Source organism: Juglans regia, chromosome 1, assembly GCF_001411555.2.
Source record: "Juglans regia cultivar Chandler chromosome 1, Walnut 2.0, whole genome shotgun sequence".
In the NCBI taxonomy this organism is placed as follows: domain Eukaryota; kingdom Viridiplantae; phylum Streptophyta; class Magnoliopsida; order Fagales; family Juglandaceae; genus Juglans; species Juglans regia.
The window spans coordinates 41,179,285-41,201,529 of NC_049901.1; the positions used below are offsets into that span (position 1 = coordinate 41,179,285).

Here is a 22,245-nt window from a genome sequence, read left to right on the forward strand (position 1 = left end):
TGGATTTAATTTCAGACATAAAGATATAGCTGAGAGGAAAAAGGAAGTAGACGACAAGTTTTTTGTGGGAGAAATTAAAAGTACAATTTTTATTATTAAATGTTGGCCCATTTTTTTGAATTTGGTAGGGACTTGGGCTACACATACGCCACTCGATGGATGATGGCCAATGGACACTCCGGTCTACTCCTGTATGTGATTCTGTAAAAGATGTCAACTCCACCGAAAAACAAAACAAATGAAAAATACGCGTGCATGCAAGCACGAAATGACGGATGTGACTCGTAAATTTGTCCAGTTTTGATGCTTTTTTTTATTTATTTTTAGGTGAAATGTCGACTTCACTTCTCCCATGGCGCTGCCGGTTTCGTGTCCTAAATCATTAATAATGTTGTGTTCTACCCACGGAAATAATTCACAAGGATATGAAAATATCATACACTAAAAATTAAGAATTAAAAATTAAGGGAAATAATATTTACAAATTATGAGTACGTAAGCGTCGTATAATACAGAATTTATATGGAAAAAAAATTAATTTTATAATAATAAATTGACTATATGACACTTATATATTTTACAATTATATGTAATATTATTAAAAAATAATAACAAATTAATTAAAGATACGGAGGAAAATCCAACTGGATGGATGGATGGATACTTCCGATCATGCCTGCGAGATACATGTGAGAATGGTTCTCTTACAAGCTGGAGATTCTCTTGTCGAGAATAGTTCACTTATCTCTTCTTCTTCTTCTTCTTTTTTTCATTCTCAGTGAAAATATTATAACACTAGAATAAACAGTACATACATAGTTTATGGGGATTTATCTCACTTTACAATAGAATCAAGTACTTAAATACATTATCTTATTATATAAACATTGACTGACTTGATCATTCTTTGAGTTGCTAGCTCATGAGCTATTGAGTTTGCTTCTCTATGAAATTCACTTGAAGTGTCAACTTGTATTTTTTTCAAGATCTCTTATATTAATCAGGAGTGGTTTAGACTTAGAGATGATTTAGATTCAGAAATGAGTTGAAATAAGTTGAGATGGTTTGTGAATAGTAGAATAAAAGTTGAATTATTTATTATATTTTATATAGGAATTTAAAAAAATTGTTTTAGAACTTGAAAAAATTGAATTGTTTATTATAATATTTTATGTGAGAATTTAAAAAAATTGTAATGATGAGATGAAATGAATTTTGAATTCAAACGGGTCCAAATATAAAAGTTGTTTTAAAGATGTAAAAGCATCTAGTTTCATCCCCTTAAAAAATAATGATGAAGCTGAGACTCAAGTCGTTAGCCAATTTACATTAGGCTACCACAGTATTCCAAAATGGTTCCCCTCCCCCTCTCCCTCTCTATGGGATTAAGCAACCTATATATGTTGTGCACGCCAAAAATGAGAGAGAAAAAATAAGTATTAATCATTCCATTAATCATAATATTTTTTTTTAATATTAGAATTTTTTTAAGAGTTATTATGTTTTCAAATGATATCCACATCATTTATAAGATTTGATTGGTAAAATTTAAAATTATCTTTTAAATTAAATTATATCGTATAAGCATAATATAATGGTACATGACTTGTTTAAATAAAAAAAAACTCACACTATAATTCTCAATTATCTTTCATTTTATTAAAAAATTCTACTCATTACCTTGATCACAACACACACAACACATATATATATATATATATATATATATATTTATCAAATATATAGTGTATGAATGATAGGTAGAAAAATTTAATTAGTTTAAAATAAATAAAATAAAATAAAAATAATATATAATATATAAAAATGATGAGTAACAAAAATTTTTTTTAAAATCATCTAAAATTTTTTTACCGTTAGAATTAAATTGATATTTATTTTTATAATTTATTGGATGTGACAAAAGGAGCGCATTAATTTGAGCGGTGAAAATTTAATTTTCAGAAAAAGGGGGAAAAAAGGGGAAAAAAAAAAAAAAAGTGTTTGCTGCACAATGAATCAGACGGCAGATATCAATGCCAGATCAAATGAAGCCGAAACAACACCGTACAAACCCAGAGAAAACAAACTGTTGCAACAGGTGGTGATGAGATAGACCTGACCATAACGGGTCATATATAAATTTCTGGACATTTATAATTAATATTACTTTTGTGGGCCCCTTTATGTGCAGAATGAGCCCCACAGACCAACGCTATTTACACAACCACCCCCACCACCTCATTTAAGGCCCACAACACTCACAAAATTATTAATAATTCTCTCTCTCTCTCTCTCTCTCCTTTTTAAAAAATAAATAAATTACTTTCTACTTTTTCTTGTCACAGCAGAAAAATATTTTGCTTTATTTTCTTTTTGGGTCACGATCCTTAACGTTATCCTACTTTCATATTACAGGATAGAGTGTCAAAGAGCGGGTTTAGTTATATAAAATTAAATTAAATTATTTTATATAATTATTATATTTGTTAAAATTTTTTATATAAAATATAATAAATAATTTAATTTTTTTAAATATTAAAATAAAAATTATATTATAATAATATTTTATTCAATTTTTAACAAAATATCTCACCTTATTTTATCTAAATTGTGTAATCAAACGAGAACTTAGAAATATTATTGTTCATCTAAAATTTTATTATTTTTAATGGCACGGAATTACAACATGAGCTTGTATATTATTATCACAGATGAGCTGAGCAATATTGTAATGAATAGTAGAATTAGTTAGTTACAGTTAATTACTTAGTTACGTATGTTAAGATTGATATCAAGAAAATACCAAAAATATGCAGAGCATAGAAGAAGTTCTGTATTACTTCATTAACTTGTCTTTACATCAAAACATAGAATGCTTTTATACACTCAATATCATAGGCGGGAAAAGAAAGAAAGGAAATATTTCAAATACCTAAGTAACAGAACTAATATAACTCTGTTACTAAAAATGTAACTTACTAAAAACAGAAATAACAAAAACCTAACAGAAACTAATGAAGAATACTATTTCTAATACCCCCTCTTCAAGCTGGAGCATGTATGTTGATAAGGCCCAGCTTGGATACAAGATCAGAAAACAAAGGAAATCCTAATGGTTTAGTAAAACAATCTGCCAGTTGATGATGAGAGGAAACATGAAAGAGCTTCACAATTTCTGCTTGGACTTTGTCACGAACAAAGTGACAATCTATTTCTATGTGCTTTGTTCTTTCATGAAACATAGGATTAGTGGCAATATGAATGGCAGCCTTGTTGTCACAATAGAGAGCAACAGCTTGAGAGTGAGTAACTTGTAAATCATGGAGCAAAGAGAGTAACCACACAAGCTCACAAACTGTGTTAGCTATGGCCCGATATTCAGATTCAGCAGAGGATCTGGAAACTGTGCATTGCTTCTTGGATTTCCATGAAATGAGAGAAGTGCCAAGAAAAATACAAAAACCTGTTATAGATCTTCGAGTGTCCTGACAGCCAGCCCAATCTGAGTCAGCAAAAGCAGTCAATTGAAGATTGGAGCTAGTAGAAAAAAATAATCCTTTGCTAGGAGAATTTTTAATGTATTGTAAAATTCTCTGAGCAGCATGAAGGTGAGGGAGTCGAGGAGAGTCCATGAATTGACTAAAGGTGTGGACTGCAAAAGTGATGTCTGGCCGTGTGATAGTAAGGTAAAGAAGTCTGCCCACTAATCTCCTATAAGCCTTAGGATCTTCCAAAAGAGCACTATCAACCCGAGAGAGCTTGAGGTGTTGTTCCATGGGAGTTTTAACAGGTTTAGAACCCATGAATCCAGTATCTGATAAAATCTCTAAGGCATATTTCCTTTGAGATAAAGATATACCAGAATTATTCCTTGCAACTTCCAAACCCAAAAAATACTTCAAGGATCCAAGATCCTTAAGCTTGAATTTCTGATCAAGGAATGTTTTGAAGTTATTTACAGCTTCTATATCATTGCTAGTAATGAGGATGTCATCCACATATACTAGTACAGCAATGAAACTAGTGCCTTGCAATCGTGTAAAAAGAGAGTAATCTGTTTTGGATTGTTTAAAACCAAGATCAAGAATGGTAGAAGAAAACTTAGCAAACCATTGTCTTGAAGCTTGCTTTAAACCATACAAGGACTTGTTCAACCTACAAACTCTTGTATCATTTTTATCACCAAAACCAGGAGGCAAGGACATGTAGACTTCTTCCAACAAATCTCCATGTAGAAAGGCATTGTTGACATCCAATTGGATTAAATGCCAACCTTTTGCAGCTGCTATGGATAGAAGACACTTGACAGTAACCATTTTGGCAACTGGACAGAAAGTGTCAAAGTAATCCACTCCTTCTTGTTGTGTGAAACCCTTAGCAACCAATCTTGCTTTATACCTCTCGAGTGTTCCATCAGATTTTAGTTTTACTCGATAAACCCATTTGCATCCAATTGGGCTCTTTCCATGGGGAAGATTAGTTAATGTCCAAGTGTTATTGTTTTCTAAGGCTTGAATTTCTTCAGCCATAGCAATTCTCCAATGAGGAATTTTAACAGCTTGATGATAAAACTTGGGTTCAACATATGTTGAAAGAGCTAATGTGAAGACTTTGTGTTTAGATGACAAATGAGAATAACCAATGAAATGAGAAAGTGGATATTGCTTACTTGATGAAGAACCAGAATCCCCAGTTGAAGATGAGGAAGAGCAAGCCTGTGAGGATGCCAAATGGTAATGAAAATCTTACAAATAACCAGGTGGTTTATGTACTCGAGAAGATCTTCTAGGAAGAGAGTGATTTTGTAAAGGTGTGGATTGATTAGGAACAGGTTCTGTATGAGTTGGTTCTGAATGGATAGGTTCTGAAATGATGGATTCTTAATGGGTAGTTTCTGTAGAATCAGGTAGAGATGAACTTACTGGAATGGATGGAAAAGAAATATGTTGATCAAGAATAGGTGTTGGAAGGACATGAGAAGGTTGTGGTAAGGCACTCAGATTTTGATTTAATGACTTAAAGGGAAAGATGTGTTCATGAAAAACAACATCTCGGGATACAAAAACAGTGTGACTATCAAGGTCATAGAGTTTATATCCTTTAATTGCAAGAGGATAGCCAATGAAAATACATCTTCTAGCTCGAGGAGCAAACTTGGATCGATTATGAGCTAGTGTAGATGCATAACAAAGGGAGCCAAACACTTTAAGGTGAAGGTATGAGGGTGGCCTTTTGAAAAGTAATTCATATGATGTTTTGTTTGCTAACAAGGGAGAAGGAATCCTGTTAATGAGATACACTGCTGTAAGAATGCAGTCAGACCAGAAAACTAAGGGAAGACTTGACTGAAAAAGGAGGGCACGAGCAACATTGAGAATGTGTTGGTGTTTCCTCTCAACTACTGAATTTTGTTGAGGGGTAGCCACACATGATAACTGGTGAATTATGCCTTTAGAAGAAAAAAAATGAGGTATAGCAAATTCAATGCCATTGTCTGTCCTTATAGTTTTAATGGAAGAATCAAATTGATTGGCAACCATATGAATAAAATTCTGCAATAGCATTCGAGTGTCAGATTTTGACTTCATCAAATAAACCCAAGTACTTCTAGAAAAGTCATCTACAATGGTTAAGAAGTACTTAAAACCATCCAATGACTGAAACTGAAAGGGGCCCCATATATCACAGTGAACAAGTTGAAAAGGGGATGAAGAAATGTGTGCACTGTGAGAAGGAAATGGCAATCTCTTGTGTTTAGCAAGTGGACAAATTGAACATGGAATGTCATTATTTATGGAAGCAGTAGGTACAATAGAAGACAACAACTTCATTCGAGAAAAGGATGGATGACCCAACCTTTTATGCCAAATATCAAACTCAGAATGATTAGAGTGTGAAACAAAAGCAGAATTGAAATTTGAATTACAATGAAGAGTAACATGATCATCTGATTTTTGCAGTATGTATAATCCTCCTTTGGCTTTACCCTTCCCAATCATTCTCCAATGGGTGAAGTCCTGTATATAGCAAGCATTACCAGAAAATATAAAGCAACAAGATGTTGATTTGGTTAGTTGGCTAACAGAAAGAAGATTGAATTGAAAGGAAGGTACGCATAGAACATTGTGTAAAATGAGTTGTGGAGATAGGTGAATGGATCCAATATGTGTGACTAGTGCAGAAATGCCATTGGGCATTTTGACAAATGAGTTATGTGTGGAATGAAAAGAAGTGAAAAAAGAAGTGGAATGGACCATATGATCCGTGGCACCAGTGTCTATGATCCAATCATCTGAAGTAATGTGTATAGGCAATGCTGTTTTAATGGAAAAAACAGAAGAAAATTTACCCGAAAGATGGTCAACTGAAGAAATCACATTGGCTATCTGAGACACATGTGATTCAGAATTTAAAAGAGCTATAAGCTGTTGGCATTGCTGTGATGTGAGTGGAAATGAAGAGGTAGAATCACAAGCAACTTGATGAGCTGAAGATGATGTAGTGGAATATTTTCCTTTGGAGCGATATCCAGGAGGATATCCATGTAACTTGAAGCATTTTTCAATTGTATGCCCAGGAACAGAGCAATGGGAGCAAATAGGTCTATCTTTGCGAGTGGAAGGTTTGATCTAATGAGGCTGTTTTGCTGTTGATGAGAGTGCAGCAGAGGGAATGTGAGGAACAAGAGGTGATCCAATGTCTCTCTGACGCTCTTCTTGAAGAACAAGAGAGAAAACCTTGTTCATAGGAGGAAGTGGATCAATCAAAAGGATTTGACCACGCACTTGAGAGAATGAGTCATTGAGCCCCATCAAGAAATGCATAACATAGTCTTGCTGATGCATGGCCATTAGTGTACGCAGACCTCCACATGAACATACATGTAAGGGTCTATAGTTCATCAATTCATCCCATAAACCTTTCATTTGAGTGAAATATGCACTGACAGAGAGATCATTCTGCATAAGAGAAGCGATAGACTTCTGTAATTGAAAGATCCGAGGACCATTACCTTGAGAAAAACGTTCTTGAAGATCAGACCAAACGTCATTTGCAGATTCAACATATATGACATTGGCAGCAATTTCTTTAGAAAGAGAATTAAGAAGCCAAGATAAGATCATGTTATTGCATCTGGTCCAGCTATGAAAAAAAGGAGAAGTAACTGCTGGTTTGGTGATAGAGCCATTAACGAAACCAATTTTGTTCTTGGCAGTGAGGGCCATTAACAGGGATCTACGCCAAGTATGGTAGTTGTCACCAATGAGAACTTGAGTAACAAGAATAGATCCTGGACTATCTCCATGGTGAAGATAGTAAGGACTGGAGGAATCAGAAGAAGGATCAGGTGAAGGAGGTGCTACTGCAAAAGAATCAGTCATTGCGCGCGGAAATATATTTTTCAAACTGATACCATGTTAAGATTGATATCAAGAAAATACCAAAAATATGCAGAGCATAGAAGAAGTTCTGTATTACTTCATTAACTTGTCTTTACATCAAAGCATAGAATGCTTTTATACACTCAATATCATAGGCGGGAAAAGAAAGAAAGGAAATATTTCAAATACCTAAGTAACAGAACTAATATAACTCTGTTACTAAAAATGTAACTTACTAAAAACAGAAATAACAGAAACCTAACAGAAACTAATGAAGAATACTATTTCTAATAACGTACTCATCATCTTAGTTACTCTAGTTACTTACTTTACCTTTTGTATAAATACTAAACAGTATATTCGTGTAAAGAGACTTTTCATATATAGAATCAGAAACTTTTCTTCAATCTTTCCAAGATTTGCTGCTTCATGGTATCAGAGACGATACTCTAAGGTTCCTTTGATCTGCTGCAAAATGGCTTGAATGGCTTTTGTGTCATTGAATGTTGATGATTCTCATCCTTACCATTTATGAAATGGAGATTCGCCTGAATCCATGCTGGTATCTAGGGTTCTTATGGGACACAATTATCATAGTTGGTGTAGATCAATGGAGATGGCTTTGAAGGCCAAGAATAAGATCGGGCTCATAAATGGAGCAGTTGTTCAGCCTATCAACACAGATCCATTATATGTTGTACATATGGGAATGCTGTAATAGCATGGTGCTCTCATGGATTTTGAATTTTGTATCTAAAGAAATGGGAGAGACAATCATTTCTGCAAAAACAACAAAATAAATGTGGGAGGATTTACGAGATCAATTCTGCCAAGGTAATGGGACAAGAATCTTCCAACTATAGAAATAACTTTCTTCTTTGACTCAAAATCAGAACTCAGTGAGTATATACTATCAAAAATTCAAAGATTTGTGGGATGAATTGTTGAATTATAATCAAATACCTAGCTGCACATATGGACCATATAGAAACTGTACTTGTAATGCTACATGCTTATTTGTGGAATACCAACATCGCCAAAATATTATCATGTTTCTTATGGGTTTAAATGAGAAATTTTCTCATATCAGATGACAAATTTTGTTGTTGGAACCATTGCCACCAATTACTACGGTTTTTTCTTTAGTAATTCAAGAGGAGAAACAAAGGGAAGTTGGGTCTATGATTAGCTCTGGAGTGGAAACATCAGTTTTCATAAATAAGAAAGTTGATAATGCAAAATCAAATCTTGGAAAGCAACAATATAAAAAAGTTCTATGTACTCACTATGGTATGACAAATCACACGGTGGATAAGTAGAAGAGCAGTTGGATTATATGTTATGCAGCAACCATTAATATCTGATATTGTTTTACCCGATTCCATTCTAGATTATGATTCCTTTTCCAAGCCTCATAATCCAATTTCCATATCTCCAAATCCTTCATCAACTTCCTCATCTATTCAAGAAAATCCAAATGTTCCTTCACTTCAAGATAATACTCATTTTCCTTCATTTTGAAAGTCCACTAGACAGCACAAAACTCCTGGTTACTTGCAACAATATCATTGCAATCTAACAACATCTACTTTTGTCTCATCTTCTAAAGGCTCAATTCTTACACAATGAGGTAATCCATATAACATTTCTGATTTTTCATCTTATAAGCATTTATCTCCTTCTCATTGTACCTTTAGAGTTTCTATCTGATCCACTTCAGAACCTGAATTTTATCGTCAAACTGTTAAGCATTCTCATTGGAGAGATGTTATGTCCACTGAATTACTTGCTTTAGAATCAAATAACACATGGGTTCTAGTTGATCTTCCATCCAATAAAATTTCAATTGGTTGTAAATTGTATATAAAACCAAGTTTAATGCTGATGGTTTTATTGAGAGACACAAAACTAGATTAGTTGCCAAGGGGTATACACAAAGGGAAGGTCTGGACTATCTAGAAACTTTTTTTCCTATTGCAAAAATGGTAACAATATGTTTTTTTTTTAATCTCTAGCAGCCATTCATGATTGGCATTTGATACATTTAGATGTAAACAATGTCTTTTTATATGGAGATTTGGAAGAAACAGTTTACATGAAACCACCTCCTGGATATTTGAAGAAGGGGGACACAAGTGTTTGTAAATTGTAAAAGTCCTTTTATGGACTAAAGCAGGCTTCTAGGCAGTGGAACTCAAAGTTCACTGCAGCCTTGTTGAATTTGGGTTTTATTCAATCCAAGTCAGATTACTCTTTGTTTACAAGGAAGCAAAATGATTCATTTGTTGCCCTATTAATTAGTATATGTTGATGACATATTGCTAGCAAGCAGTAATTTGGAGGTTGTACAGGCCATTAAATCTTCATTGAGTGAACGCTTCAAATTAAAAGATTTAGGCCCTGTTAAGTATTTTTTGGACATGGAGATAGCTCGATCCAAGAAAGGTATTTTTTTGTGTCAGCGCAAGTATGCTTTAGAATTGATCTCAAATGCTAGTTTGTTGGGATGTAAACCTGTCAATTTTCCAATGGATACTCATTACAAGTTATCAAAGAATGATGGTGAATTACTTGAGAATGTTTCTTCCTACAGAAAACTTATTGGTAGATTATTATATATCACCAATTCGATCAAGACCAGATATTACATATCCAATACATCATTTAAGTCAATTTCTTGATTCTCCTAGAGTTCCACATATGCAAGCAGCCATCAGAATATTGAAGTACATTAAAATGGCACTAGGGCAGGGTATCTTCTTCTCGGCTTCTTCCTCAATTCATCTCAAGGCCTTTGCTGAGTTAGATTGGGCCAGCCGTCCCAATACAAAGAGTTCTACATCTGGATATTGTATATTCCTTGGTGACTCACTCATCTCCTGGAAATTCAAAAAGTAAAAGACAGTATCAAAGTCTTCTGCAGAAGCTAAATATAGGTCAATGGCCTATATTGTTTGTGAATTGACATGGCTCCAATCTTTACTTTCAGATTTGCATCAATAACATTCTCATGCTTCTTTACTTTTCTGTGACAATCAAGCTGCCATCCATATTGTAGCCAACCATGTATTTCACTAGAGAACTAAACACATTGAATTGGATTGTCACTTGATCAGAGAAAAAATCCAAGCTGGAGCTCTTCAAACACTACATGTTTCCTCAAGCCACCAACTTGCTGATTTACTTACTAAACCTCTTGGGTTTGTTATTTTTCACTCTTTGTTATCCAAGATTAATGTTAATAACATATACCATTCATCTTGAGGGGGACTATCATAGATGAGCTAGGCAATATTGTAAGTAGTAGTAGAATTAGTTAGTTACTTAGTTACTCACCTTGGTTACTCTAGTTACTTACTTTACCTTTTGTATAAATATTAAATAGCGTATTCGTGTAAAGAGACTTTTCATATATAGAATCAGAAACTTTTCTTCAATCTTTCCAAGATTTGCTTCACATATTATATTTTGAATGAATTTTCATCCAAATGGTTAAGGATCTATGCAGCTAGCTATTTAAAATGTGTCACATCAATTAATTTAATTAAATTTTATAATAAAGTTATGGATGAAGAGCAGCATTATTATAAGTAGCTTTTTATCTGATTGATATGTAAAGCTATATATTTACACATTTGTGAAATTTTGTGATTTTTATTTTGCTTAATTGAAACTGATATTGAGAAGACCAGTATATACAAGATTATAATATTGCAATAATTTCTCAGTTTATGATCATGAGTATTATATGCTTATATACCTTTCCATGTCAATGTATTACTTGTATTTTATATGAGAGAATTTTATGCACATTTACATGATAAGTAAACCAAATTATATAAAAACTTTATATGAAAAAGCTATATCACTTTTGTTAATGTATCATTTTTAATAGATGATGTAGTTAATTCATTTAATTTTTGTTGGGTAATTAGCAATGCAGTACCATGTATTATCAATAATAATTAATAAAATTAATTATTAAATAGTCTCAGAGCAAGTAATTAATTAAATGGTAACGTCAATAATAATAATAATAATAATAATAATAACAGTAATAATAATAATAATAATAATAAAAGTAACTATTATAGGATACCATTCCATTAAAAATAAATGATTATAATATAGGCAAGCCATTATAATATATAGCATAATATGATCTTGTGATAAAATAGGCCGAGTGTCACGCTAGTCGTATTTTTAATAATTTTTTATTTAAGAGCACTCCCAATGGCTTTTGTATTATACAAAAAATGTAAATAATTTGAAGAATTGTTCCAAAAAGAAGCTCCATCCGATTATGTAAAATGAAGTATAAAATACATTTAGCTACAGTACCCCGCTACATGTAGCGGGTACTGTTCATCCTGTAAAAATTTTTATTGTTGATATTTTATTTACTCCCTCATTTTTATTTACTTTGATTTGTATCGTATAAGCAAATTATTTTTATTGTTCATCATTTAAAACATATATATTTCATTTTCTTCTAAAAAATATCTTGGAATTATTTTTAAACCAATTTTTTCATATTTGATTTTATTTTTAATTTTTATTTGGCTTATATATTTTTGTTTTACGTGTATAAGACTAAATTATTTTACATTGTATATAAAAATAAATTGCAAATATAAAAAAATATATGGATATTGTAAATTTATTGGTAGAAATGAAATATTTAAAAAGAATAAAAAAAGAATATTTAAATGATATAAAGAAAAAATAGATAAGATGATGGATGACATATTGTAAAAGTCAGTATGTAAAATAGAAAAAGTGAGTTTTGGTGATGTATTTTAAAGGATAAGATAAAGAATCCATTGTGAGTGCTCTAAGAAGTAATACATTGAAAAAGGATAATTGTGAATCTAATCCTAATATTTATATATTTATTACTCATTCTTAAATTTTCGCTCACATTTTGATATATAGACGTTTTTTTGGAAATTGCTTTCTATCACGTTACTTAATTTGTGCATGGATGAAATCATTCCTTATAATAAAGAAAGTAAATCCATATGTCAAAATGGGATATATAATTCCTGCATGCCTTTTCATCTTTATTAAATAATTATTTTATAGGTAATTCGCTGACGTGGCAATATAATATTTGTTGAGCGACCTAATTATTTTTATGGAACCATCTTATGCAAACATCTTAATTAATTAATTATCTATATATATATATATAGCCATTGAGCCAAACCTTTGCTTAATTAATTATTATAATATGCATGTACCCATAGACTTAGTTTTTATGTATATTTTTGCATGGGGCCGTCGACAGGAAGAAGCTCATGTCTAACTCTAAACTTTTGCTTTATAGAATAATTATTTCGAACAAATCAAGGTTTCTACCAAAAATTTGACTTTAAGGATTAATTCCCATATTGCAGGTGTGTGTATATATATATATATATATATATATATATATATATAAATTTGAGCACGCGAGAGATATAACATGCAGCATGTTTTTATGAGCCGACGTTGGTAGACTAACACGTAATTCTTATTGGAAAACATGTGTTTTTAAGAAGTCAAAAGATACATATATGACAATTTATAGATTAACATCCCTTTATATATATATATATATATATATATATATATATATATATATATCCTCGCGCGATCTTTTATATATATATATATATATGGGACAAGCTGCATGTAGCATGGTGATCATGCGAAAGAAAGAAAATAGACTATCAAAATAATATATATATAGAGGACGGACTATCAAATAAAGCTTATTGACATGAATGAAATGGCATGCATCATCGATCGATCTTTGTATGGAATGTGAAAAAATATGCATTGCCTAGCTACGAATTAATTGAAGGCCGTACCAATACAATAATATTCTAGCTAGCCTATCATAATTAATACATGATATATATATATAGATCAGCATGCACAAAAGGTAGACGATTAATTAAATTTTATGTGCAACTCTTGCTCGCATCTTTATTACTACATAAAGTATATAAATTTGTAGTGGTACGTACTAATTATACCTACGTGCATGCTAGCTAGCTTGGTGTTAATATAGCTTGTGATTGATCTTGAAATAAAAGAAAATGATTTTGTGTTGATTTGATATGAAAAGTGACACCAGTAGCAGTACTGATATATGCAGGCTCCGAAAAGCATATATATATATATATATAGCTAGGAAAGCAGAAAGTATAGTACTGCAGCCAGCATGATAATCTCAGAAAATATTATATATACAGTTATATGCTCCGAAAAGATCATATTGTAATCTCATTATATATGTACGTTGGAAACTTTGGATCGGAGTGTTCTTTTGTTTGCAAGTAGTGAAACCAACAACGTCTGAGAAAAGTAAGACTAATTATTTCAGGATATTGCTTTTGCAATTAATTTGCGTGTTCGATCATGCATGCACCTAGCTAGCAGCTTATTAAATCACAGAAACCATGTTCTCCATTAACTGGCCAGGAAAAAGTCAATAGGTATATATAGTTTCGTGTCTTCATATATATATATATATATGATCCACTTCATGTTTTCGTAGATGATCAAACTGCAGAAATATATATATTAATTATACATGAGTCTCTAATTCCCATCTGGTATATGTAAAGTTACTGTTGAAGAACGACCTAGCTAGACTATATACTACTACTGCGCGCATAAAATATCTGCAAGGCGCTAGCTCATCATGAACAATATTTGCGCCATCTATATATATATCGATCATCGATGATCACATATATATTAATTAATGGGGTTTCGATGTTTAAAAGAAACATAACGATTGGGGGACCATAAAGTTATAAACAACCCATACCTTTAAATCCCAATAAAATATGAGGAGATTCTGAACACATGCATAGTTGCATGTGATATTGGTGGGAATGGGGATGATTTTGAATATATATATATATACACATTATTTTCTTGCTTTCTTTCTTTCTTTTTCTTTTTTGACGCTTATATTAATAATATCTTATTTTTTTCCATATATATTTCCAAAATTTCATCTCTTTTTTTGGGGTATATTTAAATCATGATCATCATGTGTTTGTGTAATTTCCTTTGCCCTCCATGTGACGCAATATTGTTTGTACCCCACTGCGCACTTACTAGGAAAGTAAGGCATTTTGTGGGTAAATTGCACTATATGAGTGAAGTGAACCCTACAAAGACTCCTCACCCCCCCTCTCTCTATAAAGCTGGTAGACAAATTATATGGTAGAGTGGTCCACGAGGGACTCTGTATGGGCATTGGTCATTTCTGGCCTCCTCCTTTACCTCTCTCTCTCTCTCTCTCTCTCTCAAAGACACACAAACAGAAGCTATTATATCTTCTATACAAGAAACACATGAGGGATGCCAAAGAAAATAGAAATGAGATCTGAGGAAAAAGTGAGTGAAATTTTGTGGAAGTGATCCTGGTCATGCTTTTCCACAGCTTTCTTGAACTTCTTTTTCTGCTAATTAATCTCTAGGATTAACAGTAGTACCCCTGGAAGCTCAAGAAAGCTGTGGGAGAACATGGCTATTCAGGATTTTGCTGGTGTTTCCTTCACATGATGATATTTCTGTTCAAGATCTAGTACTACTTGGCTTTATCCTGAAATTCAAGGCGTCCTTGGCCATCCTTTCGTCTGCATGGATTATGGTAATACTCGAAATTCTCTGGCAAGTCAAATACATTCCAATCACGGTATTTTTCTTTGATTAATGTTTCGTATATTTCACATGAATTCTTACATTTTCTGAAGGAAAAAAGGATTTTTACGCTGAAATACAATGTGGGTTTTTAAATTCCTTATATATTATAAGCTTCTTAACAGAATTGATTTGCAGCAATATAAGGGGGTTGCGGCCGGATATTATATCTTCCTTATACCCATGGAGAGAAGAAGAAATTCATGAATTCAAGTTTATTCTTTTATTCGTTACTATTCTTATTTTTTGTCAAATCTACTGCTACACGACTGAACCGAGCATGAAAGAGGGCAGCTTTGGTGGAAATTATTTATATTTCTCATTGAAGTTGTAATATACAAAAAAGGTGAGAATTCCTGCAATATATATATATATATATAAATATATATATTCTTTGTTCATATTCTGATTTATTCAATCAAAATGGTGGGAAAAAAAAAAATAATAAAGTTACCCTGCAGAGAAGATTCCCTAGCTTTCCCTTTTAGCTTCAATGATGATAGTTCCTCCTGTTGGCCTTTTGGTTTTGCCTCCACATCTTCTCCTAAATTTCTGTGAAAAAAGGTAATACTTTGTCATGACTAAGTGACATCATTTTTTTTAACCTCTCCCTCTGAATTCTGATTGATCCGATTTTCAATTTTTTTTACCCCTCCCACCTTTTCTCTTTCCAGAACTGTTGCTCTTATATATGGAATACAAAACAACGAAGTAGGTCATAGAATCGGGCCGTAACTTCGTCTCCAAGTGTATCATGTACAACAGAGCTAGCTAGCTAGAATTTATGTTTCCCTTGATTTCTTTTTTTTTTTTTGCTTGTTTTGTTTTTGTTTTTTGACTAGTAATCCTGAGATATTAAAGGGTTGGAATGTTTTCTAGGATGATCTCGAACAAAACACCAAACCCACTTAATTACCACCTCAGGCGCTACAGCTAGTCAAGAGTCAAGAGACTGATCTGCAGCGCTTCCGGCCTGTATCTAGTCAGCAACATCGGAATATCATTAAAGACACAGAAAGTACTGACAAGAAATTCTAAGCTAACCTTGCTGCTGCATTGTTGACTGGATTCCACATTATTATAAGTTCTCTTGAATAATACATGTCCTTCTTGACAAGAATTTCTAGCTAGCTAGCTGCTTCTCTTACTCATGTATGTAATAGATCTCAAGTAGATCCCATGTTCATGTTATTATCATGGCCATTATGAAAATATATAACAGGATTCACAATGGTAATTTCTGGATTAGGATTCTACCTCTGGTTGGAATAACTGATCTACTAGATTCCGAATTGCATGTTTATTTTCCTAATGAAGCAGTATATACCTGTCAGCAATTAGGTAAAAAATTCGATGAACTTCTAATTAAAGAAATTATTTTTTACTATTTGAAATGTATCATGAACACATACAATTCTCACTTGATTGTATAATTGCTAAATAGACGTTGTTCATGGCTAAACAAGGACTTAGAATATATATACTTTCTGATCTTCTTCAAATCTAGTTTTTTCGATCTTTCATAAAACCATTTGAACTTTTATCAGTAACTCATAATATGGGTGTGTCCCTAGCTATCAGATTTTGCTATTTGGGAGCATTTTTGTTATCCGATTAGATTTGACAACTTATATATATATATATATATATATATATATAGATACACACACACACACAAGTACACTTAACAGTGACACGATTTATGCTGCTATGATATGATATTTTATGCAACAAGTCATAAGCTGATGATCAGTTGACGACAAGAAAAGCTAGCTACAAGCAAGAACCACATGACTGGGATTAATTTTCGAAAGAGCCAAAAGAACTTCAAAGTGATCATGCATGAGCTGCCTCACAAGCATATTATATCCTTAAATATTGTTTAAATGGCCGGCCGTTCCTTCTCCTTTTTTTCCTTTCTATTTTTGGGATTTCTTCACTTCATGATCCTTGATATATCTATCTGTTGACAAAATCAAACTCATTGTAGGCAATAATATTATTTGGTCACAATCTTTGGCAAAATAAAACTGGAGTACTTAAGCATTGGATTGGACAGCAAGCTTGAGGATAGCTAGCTCTAGTAATAAAAGATGAGGCTACATACATATATATATATATATGTATATATACACTGTAAAAGTATTTTAGAGAAGTAAGAAAAAGGCACCTAATTTGGATCAAGAAATAATTGATGCTATAAAAAGTGAATCGTGATCATCAGTAGCTATATGCAGTCCACAAGAAAAAATTGGAGTTAGGTCCACCAAAAACAGATAAAAGAAAATTGGGCAGACAAAGGAGCAAGCTAGATAGCTAGCTATAGGCGTGGCAGTTCTGTGCTCCTCAAAGGCAATAAAGCTAGGTATAGTACCGAACGTAAAAGCTAATATACTAGAAACTAACATTATTTGTCTGATTTTGAGAAATTGGAGGGCCTATTTTCCATCTTCTTATTGAAATTACTCAAATGTCCATGTAAAGTAACATAAAGATAAATAATAAAGTAATAATATAAAGTAAATAATATAATTATTTAGTCATCAACCATATAATTATTTAATAATAAAGCAATAATAATAAATTGCGTAACATCAAAATTGATAACGAAGAAAATATCTTTAAAGAACTCTTTAAAGATTAAACTATACAATGCAGTCAAATCCATAAAAATCAATTATATTATTTGAAAATCAATTACAAGCAAGTTTCAATTACAAAATTTTTGTCAATTGACAAATTTACTTGACCAGACAAACGACCCGTTTGTCTCTACCGCAGTAGTAGTCAGAACCTCTGACTATCTTCAAACTATTGACTTCTTTCCTGAAACTCCAGTGGTTGAACTCAGTCAATCAAACTCCAATATGGAGTAAGCATGCACTCAATGAGAGAAAAAGAAAAAGAATTAGAAAATTCTCAAGAGAATTTTTTCACACCCAAACACTGGAAAGTGCTCTAAAAAATATTTAGAACTGAATCTCTCCAGATCCTAACCAATAGGATCCCTTAAATAAACAATTTGAAAGCAGTTTGAATTGCAGTAGGACTCTACCGAAGGAAGACTCTTCTGACGGGATGCTGACACGACCTAATACTAAATCTTCTCAGCAATAGCAATTTCTCATTCAAACTCTTCTCTGAATAATTACAAAATCCTTGGAACTCTATTTTCACACTCTTGACTTATCTAAAACACTTTCTAATAACTTATAGGTAAACTCAAAATAGTTATAGATAAAATCAAAATATTTTACATTCATATATCTAATTTGAAAGACCAAAAATATATAAGATAAAATCTATCATCTTAGTCACCTAATCTTATTCAAATTTATCAACTTAGTCACCTAGTTCACCACAACATAAAAGGGTCTTTTGGAACAGAAAATTTTTTATCCCAAAAGACCCCAATTTCTTCCCAAAAAAATTTTTGGGACGAAAAAAACTCGTCCCAATGCCGTTCTAACATCACTATGCCAAAGATATTTTGGGACGAAAATCACCATTTCGTTCCAAAAAATATCTTTTGGGATGAAATTAAAGGAAACCGTTCGAACGGAAATTTCTTTTTGTCACGGTTGAAATTCGTCCCATAATATTGTTCGAACAAAAACAATTTTAAGTTCGAACAGTAGTAACGTGTTTGAACGATTGCGAAATATGTTCGAACAAACATGAATTCATTTGAATGGTATGAATTTATCTTTGTGTTCGAATGTTAAATGGTCAAGTTGAACGGTATATAGGTTCGAACGGTATAGGTTATGTTCGAACATGACTGAAATAAATGATGTTCAAACGTTGTGTGATCGTTCGAACTCTACGAACATAAATTTCGTTCGAACATTATGTTAACGTTCGAACGCTATTGTCGTTTGAACATAGAGTTCGAACGTTTTATGTTCGTTCGAACAAAATCTCTTTAATTTAAATCAATAATAGAAAACTAAATATACATTCATAATATTTGAAAAAATACATTAGAAATTGTTTAACAATCACAAAAGTGTTATAATAAGCGCAAACTAAATAAATAACTGTCGAGACGGGCATTGTTCGTACATAAATAGATAATCCCAAAATCTGTATGTAAAAAGCCATCACTTGCTTGGAGGCCTGTACTGTTGCATAAGCTGCTGCATTTGGAGTTGCATCTGTCTTCTGAACTCTTCTTGTTGTTCTTCATGTTGTTTGAGGCGCATCTTCATATCTTCTTGTTTTGCCAATTGAGCCTCTAATTTATACTGCCTTGCAGTCAATTCTTCAATTTTAGAATTTGCACTCTTTAGCGCTATATAAGTAATAGATGCATTCCCAGAAGAAGAGGAAGAGGGACTAGGTTTTACACAGCGACCCAAATACCTCAAATATCCTGAACGTTGACCCAGAACTTGTGTAAAAATATCAATATCATTTGTTGAGAAATTTTGATCTGACGCAGATTCAGCACGTAGGACAACCATTTTATCCAAGACATATATAAGATAAAGAATTAATATCATCATAAATATTATAATATATTTAATTAAAACAGGTTATAATACTTACATAATTTTCACGGGTATCAGGATGAGTCCACTCTCCATTACAATCAGTGTGCGATGGAGCATATAATTTTGTCAGATCATAATTAGTATCTGAATCTTGCTACAATAAATGTGTTAAGATATAAAGTCATTATGATTCATCCAAATAATTAACTATATCCAATAAAAAAAATAGAAATATCAATTTCTTAGAAAGGCGATGGAAAGATCTTAAGCCTGCATGATGATTAATCTTCAATTTTGATCTATTTGTTTTGCTTATAGAACTTCGCTCCTACAAAAAAAATTGAAAATATTATGAAGCAAAATGACAAATATGACAAGTAAAATAATTAAATTTAATTATACCTGATATGATGGATCCTCAAACATGTCACAAAGTTTTTCCCACTCAGAAAGTCGGACATCCTGAAAGGGATGTTGGCGTGCATCTTCATTCTTTTCAAACTTATTATAATGCTCATGACACATCGTCTTATATTTGCGGAATGCATTACCTATAAACTTTTCCACAGTCTTACGCTCCTCTCTCCGACCAAAATTTAATTCGAAATCATCATTGAAAAAAATAATCACAAACACATTATCATTTATAATATTCTAAATTTAAGTAAAATATAGAAATTTATTCTACTAAATCAATGTTTTAAACATTACCAAACAACACTTCTTGATAAGCTCTTTAACATCTTGGGGGTCTTTCTTCCATGAAGTCGTTGCCAAAGGTGCATAAGTTCGTATAAAAGCACCTACATGCAAATGTAAGCCAAACTGCTAGTTGTCCTTCGCCCCCGGTATGTTCGTCAGGAATGTTAACCATGATCTTACCCACCTTCCGATATTTTTACAATGTCACCCCTCTAGTGGTGCCTCGACCTTGACGAGATTGTACTGTAGACTCTATAAAATATAATATTGTAATCAATTTCATTTATATGTCTATTATAGGACCTTAATTAATAAATTTTATGAGTATTAGATTTTTACTTTGTTCTGTAGAGTCAATCTCAAATGGTGAGTCTGAAGGAGAGCTAGGAACAAGTGAAGATAGGTTGTGAACTTCCTTCCTCTTTGACGGCATAATTTCAAACTACTGATACATTCAATAAGTAAAATATTTGTCATCAAGTGTAATGTTAACACATAATTGGTCAATCATAATCTGTATCAGTTTCATTTGACAATTCGCTCTCATCATCTGTCGATATTTCAGATGATTCAACATTTTCCTCAACTGTCGCATCAACAATTTTAGCCTCAATATCTTCTCTATTTAATAGAATCATCTCATACTGGCTCAAATCCACAAACAAATTTAAGGCAGGTTGACTCTCTTGGTATGCTTCTTGAGTAGATGAGTCATCTTCTTCTTCATCTTGTCCTTCCACCTGAGGGATAACATCATATATATTTCTTGGAGAATATTTTTGTACTACTCGCCATTGATTTCCTAACTTCGAGTCATTTAAGTAAAATACTTGAGATGCTTGAGAAGTCAAAATAAAATGATCATCTTCATACTATTTTTTTGATGTATTAACACTAAAAAAATATTCATCATCACGGACTCCAGTACGATGATTGCTTAAATCTCACCAATCACACTTAAACAAATACACCGCAAGCGCTCCCAAATATTTCATTCCAACTATATCGACAATAATCCCATAGAAATCAATATTTTCTCCATCATGACTTCCTTCGATTAGGACACCACTATTTTGGATTTTCCTATAACAATCTCAATTCATTGTGTGATACCTACTTCTCCGAGAAATACATGTAGTATATCGAGCAGCGCGTCTCGATAGGCCACTCGCCAATGCATACAGTTCATCCGATATATCATTTGGATTATTCGCATACATTTGTACAACTTACATATTGAGTAAAGCATATATTATATGAAAATTGAAATTAATATTTTTTCATTGGTTATTGAGTAATGCATATGTAATGTCATTACCCGTTCTTCAAACCATCTCGAGAATTCCTCTTCATATTTCTAGTTTATATTATTTACTCTCAATTTTTTAATAGAACTTCTACGTACAGTCGCCCTGTGCAAACGGGGCGTAAACGGTATATATAATAATGCCATGTCAGTTTTTATTTATTATTAAAAAAAAAAACGAAAAACATTGCATCTGGCTTTGGTTAGTGCTCTGGTTTTTGAGATAGCTTCCATCGACTGTACGTAGAAGTTCTGAGCTTGCGTGGTGCTCTGGGTAATCTTCCGTGTTGCCTGGGTCATCTTCCGTGTGGGTCTTCGGCTTCACCACATCAAGACGCCGAGCAAAACGGTGCGTTGACTCTCTGTAAAGGTATTGGATTTTTACACATCGTTGTGGTCTTCAAGTGGATCTGTGCTCACCTATCTGAGTGGGTCATTTTCCTTGTGTGGGTCTTCGACTTCATATCAGTGCAAAGTTCCATGAAATGTCTCAAATAAGTGTGGCTATTTGTTCCCTGAGTTTACCGTAGTCTTCAATTCATTTCGTGGTCTTCAAATCTTCAAGTGGAGCTGTGCGAGTATTTTCTTCAAGTACTCCCAGTAAAAAATTGAAGCTTGTGTACAATGGTAAAGTTATGTTTTTTATTTGCCT

At 32.6% G+C, this 22,245-nt stretch overlaps 1 long non-coding RNA gene across 1 annotated transcript; it reads left to right on the forward strand.

Annotated features, from left to right (window-relative positions):
- The first annotated feature begins 15,442 nt into the window (after window positions 1–15,442).
- On the forward strand, window positions 15,443–16,337 carry LOC108995579. Its single transcript, XR_001996888.2, has 2 exons — window positions 15,443–15,653; window positions 15,764–16,337. It is a non-coding gene; the product is annotated as an uncharacterized LOC108995579 (long non-coding RNA).
- Window positions 16,338–22,245: the final 5,908 nt, after the last annotated feature.